The following is a 12,292-nucleotide window of genomic DNA, read 5'->3' as shown; positions in this document are numbered from 1 at the left end:
CGTAGAAAGATATTATTTTTTTCCGTTGTTTACTATTCAAAGTTCTTATAGGGTGGGTTTCTCTTGAGAGTCGCCATATCGGCGGTCATCATCCACTAGCTATGGAGGCTACCCGAGCGACGTGCAAACTCAGATTCGTAACATTTCAGCCTCCATAATTCAAACACATTGATTCCCTCCAAATTTAAATGTTTACTACATCAAGTAAACATGCATCGTTTTTGACCAGTTGCATCAACAAAAGCATTTCATCAGGACATGTACAAATTGTTAGACTATATATACGTAGCTCTTTGTATACATCATGTATTGTACCTCTTGATACCTCTCTCTCTCTCTCTCTATATATATATATATATATGAGATAGCCACACCTGTTTAGGGTGTTGGGCAGTTTCCCAAAACAAATCGTTTAACATGGTATCAGTTTAGGTTACGATGTCTTCCGCTGCATATTCCGCCGCCGCCGCCGCGGCGCCAGCCTCTGTCTCGCCCTTCCTCGCCTCTCGCCCGCTTGCGACGGTGTGGCAGGCCCAGTCCCCCGGAGCCGTTTTTCCTGGCTCCCCGATTGGATCAGAGGTGATGGGCGATCTACCTCCATCGACTTTCTCCGGTTGCTCGATCAACCCCAATGCTCCGCCGTCCTACGGTGGCCCTGCGCCTGCTACCCTGCTGATTCTAGCCATTGTGGTGATGAAGATCACGACAAGGGGCAATGATGATAATAGTTTATTATTTGGCTCGTGTTTGAACTTTTATAATCTTCTGAATGGCCCTTGGAGTGCATCACTTGGAGCATCGGCTGAAAAAATGGTTACGGAGATCCGTAGAAAGATATTATTTTTTTCCGTTGTTTACTATTCAAAGTTCTTATAGGGTGGGTTTCTCTTGAGAGTCGCCATATCGGCGGTCATCATCCACTAGCTATGGAGGCTACCCGAGCGACGTGCAAACTCAGATTCGTAACATTTCAGCCTCCATAATTCAAACACATTGATTCCCTCCAAATTTAAATGTTTACTACATCAAGTAAACATGCATCGTTTTTGACCAGTTGCATCAACAAAAGCATTTCATCAGGACATGTACAAATTGTTAGACTGTATATACGTAGCTCTTTGTATACATCCTGTATTGTACCTCTTGATACCTCTCTCTCTCTCTCTATATATATATATGAGATAGCCACACCTGTTTAGGGTGTTGGGCAGTTTCCCAAAACAAATCGTTTAACATGGTATCAGTTTAGGTTACGATGTCTTCCGCTGCATACTCCGCCGCCGCCGCCGCGGCGCCAGCCTCTGTCTCGCCCTTCCTCGCCTCTCGCCCGCTTGCGACGGTGTGGCAGGCCCAGTCCCCCGGAGCCGTTCTTCCTGGCTCCCCGATTGGATCAGAGGTGATGGGCGATCTACCTCCATCGAATTTCTCCGGTTGCTCGATCAACCCCAATGCTCCGCCGTCCTACGGTGGCCCTGCGCCTGCTACCCTGGCTGCGTATGCTGCCCCCCACTACAGCGCCCCGTCGGCGTCTGCGTATGGTGCACCGCCCATGTACGGGGCTCCAGCTGTACCGATCCAGGGCATGCCGCCCCGATCGGGTGCTCCTGCAGCGCTCCATGGTGCAGCGCCGCTCCAGGGCGCAACGCCTCCACGGCGTTTTATGGTGCAGCGCCGCCGCCGCCATCCGCGTGGCCCGCGCCTTCCTCTGGAGCACTGCCCCCGCAACCCTATACGGCGCACGCGCCGCCGCTGTCCTATGGAGCTGCGTCTACCACGCCCTATGGGGGGTCTGCCGTACCTCCCTACGATGCGCATATTGCTGCTCCGCCTGGCGCCTATCCATCGCAGATGTATGACGGTGTCGTGCCCGCGTCACATCCGTCCGTTCATGCGGATCATGCCATGGCGTCGTCGCCCTTCTACTTCTCGCATCTACTCCCGGTGAAACTCTCGCCGGACAATTATTTGTCGTGGCGTGCTCAGGTGCTACCTCTCCTTCAGAGCCGCTACTTGGAGGGATATGCCTCCCGTGCTCGCCGCCGTATCATCCCGCATATCACACGTGGGTGGCTCAGGATTAGGCCATCCTCTCCGCCATCCAGTCTTCACTCACTCCGAGCGTCTCGTCACTGGTTATCTTCGCCACCATGTCTTGCGATGCATGGGCGGCGCTACACACCAGCTTCGCCTCTCAGTCTCAGGCGCGTGCTCATTCTATACGCACCGAGTTGGGCGAGACTAAGCTCCGCGACCTCAGCATCATGGACTACTTCAACAAGATGACCAGCTTCGCTGACACACTGGCCTCGATCGGTCAACCGCTTCTTCCCGAGGACTTCACCACTCATGTCCTTAACGGACTTGACGACGACTATGATAATCTCATTGAGAATGTTCATGGTCGCGACGCTCCACTTCAGCCTCGTGAGCTCTATGCGCGCCTCCTTGGTCGCGAACAACGCATCAAGGTGCCCGTGCCTCCCCGAGCTTCGCCTCTGCCAACGCTGCGACCCGCAGTAAACCACAGAAGCCATTCCCGCCTGGTGGCAAGCATGTATCCTTGTCTCAGCAGGCTCCGCGATCTGCTCCGCCGCCGTCCATCACTAGAGGTGCCCGCCCATACGCCAGCTCCCCATGCTGTGGCGCTCCGCAGGCCTGCCAGCTTTGTGGCCTTGAGCGTCATATCGCCTCTCGCTGTCATCGCCGGTACAAGAAGGATTTCCTTGGCCTTGGCAACAACGGCAAAGGGAATGAGAAGCAGGCCACTGCTGCAGTGACAAGTCATGAGCACGGGTACACCCCGTCATACTCCATTGATCCGACATGGTACATGGAAACGGGGGCTACCAATCACCTGACGAGCGAGATGGGGAAACTCTCCACTCAGGAGCCATATCGAGGTCATGATCAGGTTCACACCGCCAGTGGAGCAGGTATGCGCATCTCACATGTTGGTCAGGCCTCACTTCTTGCACACAACTTGAGAAAACTGCATCTTTCCAATGTTCTTAGAGTTCCTTCTGCTACACGTAGTTTGTTGTCTGTTCCTCAACTTACACGTGATAATAATGCACTACTAGAGAAAAGCTTACTAGTGGCGCTGGTTTTTTTACATACCAGTAGCACGGGCACCCGCGCTACTGCTAGGGCGCTACAACTATTATTTACCAGTAGCGCGTTTATGAACAAGCGCTGCAGCTAAAATACTTATTATTAGCGTTGCTTCCTCCACCAGCGCTACTACTATCATCACGTAGTAGTAGCGCCCTATTTTCTCCCCACGCTACTACTAGGTAAATAAAAATAAAAAATAAAAAAAGCAGTCAGGTGCAATATTCATGAAAATCAAGACAAGTCCAGTGCAAATAAATTAAGTTCACAGAACCATCTCACAAACATTAACGACAGTACCACATTTAATATAACCACACAATCTCACAAACTCATATAGTAGTCAACAATGCATGGATAGATCATAGTTGATAAGTCTACTAGGTAGTCATACTAGCATATATATGGTTCAATGGCCACAGGCATGCATATGAAGTTCTAGATGATGTCGATGACGACCATCATCCTCAAGCCTAGGCGGTGGGTGTTCCTGATAGTAATGAGGATTGCTTGTCCAACATGAAGATTCTTGCCGACGAGGAAGCTCTTCCACCCAACCGAGTTGAAGTGCGTGCGACCGTCTGTGTCCACGCCGTACGCACAAGTGGTGACAGAGCCCCTTGCGGTAAGGCGTATTCCAACAGAGCCTTCTTCATTAGGCTTGATACCACAACTCCCAGATAGGCTCTTTGGCAATTTCTGAATAAGAAAAACATATCAATTAATAAGTAGCCTCACACATTCTACACGAAGCATATATATCATCAGACTCTACACTAAGCATATATATCATCGGACTCTACACTAAGTATATATATCATCGGACTCTACACTAAGTATAACAATAAAGCATATAAGATTCACTAAGCATATAAGATTCACTAAGCATATATATGATCGGACTCTACACTAAGTATAACAATAAAGCATATAAGATTCACTAAGCATATAAGATTCACTAAGCATATATATGATCGGACTCTACACTAAGTATAACAATAATGCATATAAGATTCACTAAGCATATATATCATCGGACTATACACTAAGTATAACAATAAAGCATATCATCAAATTACTCTAAAAACTACAGTAAATGCAACATACCATCATATGCCGATCAACCATGGTACTTGTCAGGCGGGTCACGAATGGCACCCTGACGAAGTCAGCACGTGGCGGAATGATGTCCCATAGGTTGCACACCTCCTCCTCGCTCAACTTCATTCTTTGAGCTACGATGGCATCACCGAGTGGGTCGTCATCATCCTCCTCATCCTCATCATCCTCATAATCTTCTGCTTTGTTGATATAAATCACGGCCTGCTTGGGTCTTTCAGCTCTGAAGGAGAAGCTGATCAACTCACCACCGGTGATACGCATGTTGTCGATGAAACGGACCCATCCATCTCCTCCCACCCGCGTCATCTTTCGTCCTTTCTCGATCTCCATAGTGTAGGGGGCTCCAGGAGCCTCAAAGGTCACAGAGTCTCCAGTCAGATTGTCGAATTCTGACCTCACATTGCATGGGACGATCTGTGTACAAAAAGTAAAATGATATATACACGATGCATTAATGCCAATAACACTAAAAACAAAAGAGTAGTTACTAGTTTCATATAATTTATTACCGCCGCATGAAGAAAACTAGACTCGAAGTAGATGCCAAACAGCGTGCCAGTTGCAAGGCTGCTGGCGCACCTTGACTTGCACCGTCGACATGGTGGTGGTGGTGGTGGTGGCGCCATTTCCCTAAAGCAATATGATTAAAGGATTAACGATCCAAAAAGTAAACATAAAGTTTTCATAGCTAGAGTTCACATGGCAAGCAAAATAACAACTAAAAAGTAAACATAAAGTTCAGTCCAACAATCATAAAGCTAGCAATCTAGTAAACTAATGTCCCCAACTCTTCAGATGAAGCGTCACTATCAGCATGAAATTTGCACTAAACACAAGGTTAAACAATACTAGTAGCTCAATAATCTAGAGATGTAACAAACAAATATATGGCAAAACATAACAATACTTTGATCTCATCTCATCACTACAAAAAAATACACTTCCGTGATGATACATGTTTGTCACAGTAGGTCGCGATTTTTGTCATGCATGTACATCCATGACAAATTTATGATAGAATCAAGATAGTCATACCTATGCTGTCGTAGAAGTGTTCCATGACATTACCAAAATTAACATCACCGAAGTGTCCACTTCCATGACGATAAATCGCGCGTCACAGAAGTGCTTTCTTCAAGGGTGACCGACACATGGCATCCACCGTAACGGAGCGCCGTTAAGCTATCGTGTCGGATTTTGGATCTGATAACCCGTTAACAGCCACGACCAATGCCGATTTTCCACGTGTAAAATTCTCATTGGCTGACGGATCCACATGTCAGCTCCGCGTTGGCAAAGGCTTCACTCATCCAACGGTCGAGATGGGCCTATGATATGTTGACACGTGGAACGGCCCAAAAGTGGCCCACAAAGTTTAAATGGGCTGACCCAACCGAAGGCCCATAAGATTTAGCGGACCATAATGGACCGGCCCAGCTAAAGGCCCACCAAATTTAGCGAACCATAATGGGCCGGCCCAGCTAAAGGCCCACAAGATTTTGCGGATCACAATGGGCCGGCCCAGCTAAAGGCCCACAAGATTCTGCAGACCATAATGGGCCGACCCAGCTAAAGGCCCAACATTCTCTGTCAAATCGGCCCGTCAACGGCCTGGTCTAAACTTGTCATCAATGCGGCCCATGGTCACTTCTGGCCCGTTAATAGTCCGCTAAGTAATTGGGCCGAATTACGGCCCGATGTATTTTTCCGGCCTGTTAAAGGTCCGGCTTCATTTGGGCCCCTTTACAGGCCATCAAAACTTTCGGCCCATAAACGACCGTCAATGATTTGGGTCATATTCGGTCATGTCTGTCATTCGGCCTGTTAGAGGCCCACTATAGATTTGGCCCACTTTAGGCCTGTTGTCATTTTCGGCCCGTTAACGCCAGACGTAATGTTGGGGAACGTAGTAATTTCAAAAAAATTCCTACGCACACGCAAGATCATGGTGATGGCATAGCAACGAGAGGGGAGAGTGTTGTCCATGTACCCTCGTAGACCGTAAGCGGAAGCGTTAGCACAACGCGGTTGATGTAGTCGTACGTCTTCACGATCCGACCGATCCAAGCACCGAACGTACGACACCTCCGAGTTTAGCACACGTTTAGCTCGATGACGATCCCCGGGCTCCAATCCAGCAAAGCTTCGGGGATGAGTTCTGTTAGCATGACGGCCTGGTGACGATGATGATGTTCTACCGGCACAGGGCTTCGCCTAAGCTTCGCGACGATATGACCGAGGTGGAATATGGTGGAGGCGGGCACCGCACACGGCTAAGGAACGATCCGTAGATCAACTTGTGTCTTATGGGGTGCCCCCTGCCCCCGTATATAAAGGAGGGAGGGGGAGGTGTGGCCGGCCCCCTTGGGGTGCGCCTGGAGGAGTCCTACTCCCACCGGGAGTAGCCCCCCCCTCTTGCCTTGGTGGAGAAGGAAAGGGGGGAGGGGAAAGAGGAAAGGGGGGCGCCCCCCCCCTTCCTTGTCCTATTCGGACTAGGGGGGGAAGGGGCGCGCGGCCTGCCCTGGACGGCCCTCCTCTTCTCCCTCATGGCCCACTAAGGCCCATTAACTCCCGGGAGGGTTCCGGTAACCCCCCGGTGTTCCGGTAAAATCCCGATTTCACTCGGAACCTTTCCGATGTCCAAACATAGGCTTACAATATATCTATCTTTATGTCTCGACCATTTCGAGACTCCTCGTCATGTCCGTGATCACATCCGGAACTCCGAACAAACTTCGATACATCAAAACTTATAAACTTATAATAAAACTGTCATCGTAACGTTAAGCGTGCGGACCCTACGGGTTCGAGAACTATGTAGACATGACCTAGAACTATTCTCGGTCAATAACCAATAGCGGAACCTGGATGCCCATATTGGTTCCTACATATTCTACGAAGATCTTTATCGGTCAAACTGCATAACAACATACGTTGTTCCCTTTGTCATCGGTATGTTACTTGCCCGAGATTTGATCGTCGGTATCCAATACCTAGTTCAATCTCATTATCGGCAAGTCTCTTTACTCGTTCCGTAATGCATCATCCCGTAACCAACTCATTTGGTCACATTGCTTGCTAGGCTTATAATGATGTGCATTACCGAGAGGGCCCAGAGATACCTCTCCGACAATCGGAGTGACAAAACCTAATCTCGAAATACGCCAACTCAACATGTACCTTTGGAGACACCTGTAGTACTCCTTTATAATCACCCAGTTACGTTATGACATTTGGTAGTACCCAAAGTGTTCCTCCAGTAAACGGGAGTTGCATAATTCTCATAGTTACAGGAACATGTATAAGTCATGAAGAAAGCAATAGCAATATACTAAACGATCAAGTGCTAGGCTAACGGAATGGGTCATGTCAATCACATCATTCTCCTAATGATGTGACCCCATTAATCAAATGACAACACATGTCTATGGTTAGGAAACATAACCATCTTTGATTAATGTGCTAGTCAAGTAGAGGCATACTAGTGGCTATATGTTTGTCTATGTATTCACACATGTATCATGTTTCCGGTTAATACAATTCTAGCATGAATAATAAACATTTATCATGAAATAAGGAAATAAATAATAACTTTATTATTGTCTCTAGGGCATATTTCCTTCAGTCTCCCACTTGCACTAGAGTCAATAATCTAGTTCACATCGCTATGTGATTTAACACCAATATTCACATCTGCATGTGATTAATACCCATAGTTCACATCATCATGTGATCAACACCCAAAGGGTTTACTAGAGTCAATAATCTAGTTCACATCGCTATATGATTAACACCCAAAAGAGTACTATGGTATGATCATGTTTTGCTCGTAAGAGAAGCTTAGTCAACGGGTCTGTCATATTCAGAGCCGTATGTATTTCGCAAATATTCTATGTCCACAATGCTTTGCACGAAGCTACTCTAGCTAATTGCTCCCACTTTTAATATGTATCCAGATTGAGACTTAAGAGTCATCTGGATTGGTGTAAAAGCTTGCATCGTTGTAACTTTTACGACGAGCTCTTTTATCACCTCCATAATCGAGAAACATCTCCTTAGTCCACACTAAGGATATTCTTGACCCATGTCCAGTGATCTACTTATTAGATCAAAATTGTATTCCTTTGCCAAACACAGAGCAAGGTATACAATAGGTCTGGTTCACAGCATAGCATACTTTATAGAACCTATGACTGAGGCATAGGGAATGACTTTTCATTCTCTTTCTATTTTCTGCAATGGTCGGGTCTTGAGTCTTACTCAACTTCACACCTCGTAACACAGGCAAGAACTCCTTCTTTGATTGTTCCATTTTGAACTATTTCAAAATTTATCAAGGTATGTACTCATTGAAAAATCTTATCAAGCGTCTTGATCTATCTATATAGATCTTGATGCTCAATGTGTAAGCAGCTTCACCGAGGTCTTGCTTTGAAAAACTTTTATTCAAGTATCCTTTCATGCTATCCAGAATTTCCATATCATTTCCAATTAACAATATGTCATCCACATATAATATTAGAAATGCTACAGAGCTCCCACTCACTTTCTTGTAAATACAGGCTTCTTCAAAAGTCTGTATAAAACCATATGCTTTGATCAACTCAGCAAAGCATATATTCCAACTCCGAGATGCTTGCACCAGTCAATAGATTGATTGCTGGAGCTTGCACAATTTTTTAGCACCTTTAGGATTGACAAAACCTTCTGGTTGCATCATATACAACTCTTCTTTAAGAAAACCATTAAGGAATGCAGTTTTGTTTATCCATTTGCCAGATTTCATAAAATGCGGCAATTGCTAACATGATTCGGACAGACTTAAGCATCGCTACAGTCGAGAAAATCTCATTGTAGTCAACACCTTGAACTTGTCGAAAACCTTTCGCAACAAGTCAAGCTTAATAGATAGTAACACTACTATCAGTGTCCGTCTTCCTCTTGAAGATCCATTTATTTAACATGGCTTGCTGATCATCGAGAAAGTCAATCAAAGTCCATACTTTGTTCTCATACATGGATCCCATCTCAGATTTCATGGCCTCAAACCATTTCGCGGAATCTGGGCTCACCATCGCTTCTTCATAGTTCGTAGGTTCATCATGGTCTAGTAACATGACTTCCAGAACATGATTACCGTACCACTCTGGTGCGGATCTTACTCTGGAAGACCTATGAGGTTTGGTAGTAACTTGATCTGAAGATTCATGATCATCATCATTAACTTCCTCACTAATTGGTGTAGGAATCACTGGAACTGATTTCTGTGATGAACTACTTTCCAATAAGGGGAAAGGTACAATTACCTCATCAAGTTCTACTTCCCTCCCACTCACTTCTTTCGAGAGAAACTTCTTCTCTAGAAAGGATCCATCTTAGCAACGAATGTTTTGCCTTCGGATCTATGATAGAAGGTGTACCCAACAGTTTCCTTTGGGTATTCTATGAAGACGCACTTCTCCGATTTGGGTTCGAGCTTATCAGGTTGAAAAGTTTTTTCATATAAGCATCGCAACTCCAAACTTTAAGAAACGACAGCTTAGGTTTACTGTTAAACCATAGTTCATATGGTGTCGTCTCAACGGATTTAGATGGTGCCCTATTAAACGTGAATGCAGCTGTCTCTAATGCATAACCCCAAAACGATAGTGGTAAACCGATAAGAGACATCATAGATCGCACCATATCCAATAAAGTGCGGTTACGACGTTCGGACACACCATAACGTTGTGGTGTTCCAGGTGGCGTGAGCTGTGAAACTATTCCACATTGTTTTAATTGAAGACCAAACTCGTAACTCAAATATTCGTCTCCACGATCAGATCACAGAAACTTTATTTTCTTGTTACGATGATTTTCCACTTCACTCTGAAATTCTTTGAACTTTTCAAATGTTTCAGACTTGTGCTTCATTAAGTAGATATACTCATATCTGCTCAAATCATCTTGTGAAGTTCAAAAAATAATGATACCCGCCACGAGCATCAACACTCATTGGACCGCATACATCGGTATGTATTATTTCCAATAAGTCACTAGCTCGTTCCATTGTTCCGGAGAACGGAGTTTTAGTCATCTTGCCCAAAAGGCACGGTTCGCAAGCATCAAATGATTCATAACCAAGTGATTCCGAAAATCCATCTTTATGGAGTTTCTTCATGCGCTTTACACCGATATGACCCAAACGACAGTGCCACAAATAAGTTGCACTATCATTATTAACTTTGCATCTTTTTGCATCAATATTATGAATATGTGTATCACTACGATCGAGATCCAACAAACTATTTTCATTGGGTGTATAACCATCGAAGGTCTTATTCATGTAAACAGAATAACAATTATTCTTTAACTTCAAATGAATAACCGTATTGCAATAAACATGATAAAATCATATTCATGCTCAACGCAAACGCCAAATAACATTTATTTAGGTTTAACACTAATCCCGAAAGTATAGGGAGTGTGCGATGATGATCATATCAATCTTGGAACTATTTCCAACACTCATCGTCACTTCCCCTTCAACTAGTCTCTGTTTATTCTGTAACTCCTGTTTCGAGTTACTAATCTTAGCAACCGAACAAGTATCAAATACTCAGGAGCTACTATAAACACTAGTAAGGTACACATCAATAACCTGTATATCAAATATACCCTTGTTCACTTTGCCATCCTTCTTATCCACCAAATATTCAGGGCATTTCCGCTTCCAGCGACCATTTCCTTTGCAGTAGAAGCACTTAGTTTCAGGCTTTGGTCTAGCTTTGGGCTTCTTCACGGGAGTGGCAACTTGCTTGCCATTCTTCTTGAAGTTCCCTTTCTTTCCCTTTGCCCTTTTTCTTGAAACTAGTGATCTTGTAAATCATCAACACTTGATGCTCTTTCTTGATTTCTACCTTCGTCGATTTCAACATCACGAAGAGCTCGGGAATCGTTTTTCGTCATCCCTTGCATATTGTAGTTCATCACGAAGTTCTAGTAACTTGGTGATGGTGACTAGAGAACTCTGTCAATCACTGTCTTATCTGGAAGATTAACTCCCACTTGATTCAAGCGATTGTAGTACCCAGACAATCTGAGCACCTGCTCATTAGTTGAGCGATTCTCCTCCATCTTTTAGCTATAGAACTTGTTGGAGACTTCATATCTCTCAACTCGGGTATTTGCTTGAAATATTAACTTCAATTCCTGGAACATCTCATATGGTCCATGACGTTCAAAACGTCTTTGAAGTCCCTATTCTAAGCCATTAAGCATGGTGCACTAAACTATCAAGTAGTCATCATATTGAGCTAGCCAAACGTTCATAACGTCTGCATCTGCTCCTGCAATAGGTCTGTCACCTAGCGGTGCATTAAGGACATAATTCTTCTATGCAACAATGAGGATAAACCTCAGATCACGGATCCAATCCACATCATTGCTACTAACATCTTTCAACACAATTTTCTCTAGGAACATATCAAAACATAGGGAAGCAAAAACATAGGGAAGCAACAATGCGAGCTATTGATCTACAACATAATTTGCAAAATACTACCAGGACTAAGTTTCATGATAAATTTAAGTTCAATTAATCATATTACTTAAGAACTCCCACTTAGACAGACATCTCTCTAGTCATCTAAGTGATCACGTGATCCAAATCAACTAAACCATGTCCGATCATCACGTGAGATGGAGTAGTTTCAATGGTGAACATCACTATGTTGATCATATCTACTATATGATTCACGCTCGACCTTTCGGTCTCCGTGTTCCGAGGCCATATCTGTATATGCTAGGCTCGTCAAGTTTAACCCGAGTATTCCGCGTGTGCAACTGTTTTGCACCCGTTGTATTTGAACGTAGAGCCTATCACACCCGATCATCACGTGGTGTCTCAGCACGAAGAACTTTCGCAACGGTGTATACTCAGGGAGAACACTTCTTGATAATTAGTGAAAGATCATCTTAAAATGCTACCGTCAATCAAAGCAAGATAAGATGCGTAAAGGATAAACATCACATGCAATCAATATAAGTGATATGATATGGCCATCATCATCTTGTGCTT

Source organism: Triticum aestivum, chromosome 7B (genome assembly GCF_018294505.1).
Source record: "Triticum aestivum cultivar Chinese Spring chromosome 7B, IWGSC CS RefSeq v2.1, whole genome shotgun sequence".
In the NCBI taxonomy this organism is placed as follows: Eukaryota; Viridiplantae; Streptophyta; class Magnoliopsida; order Poales; family Poaceae; genus Triticum; species Triticum aestivum.
This window is presented reverse-complemented; position numbering follows the sequence as displayed.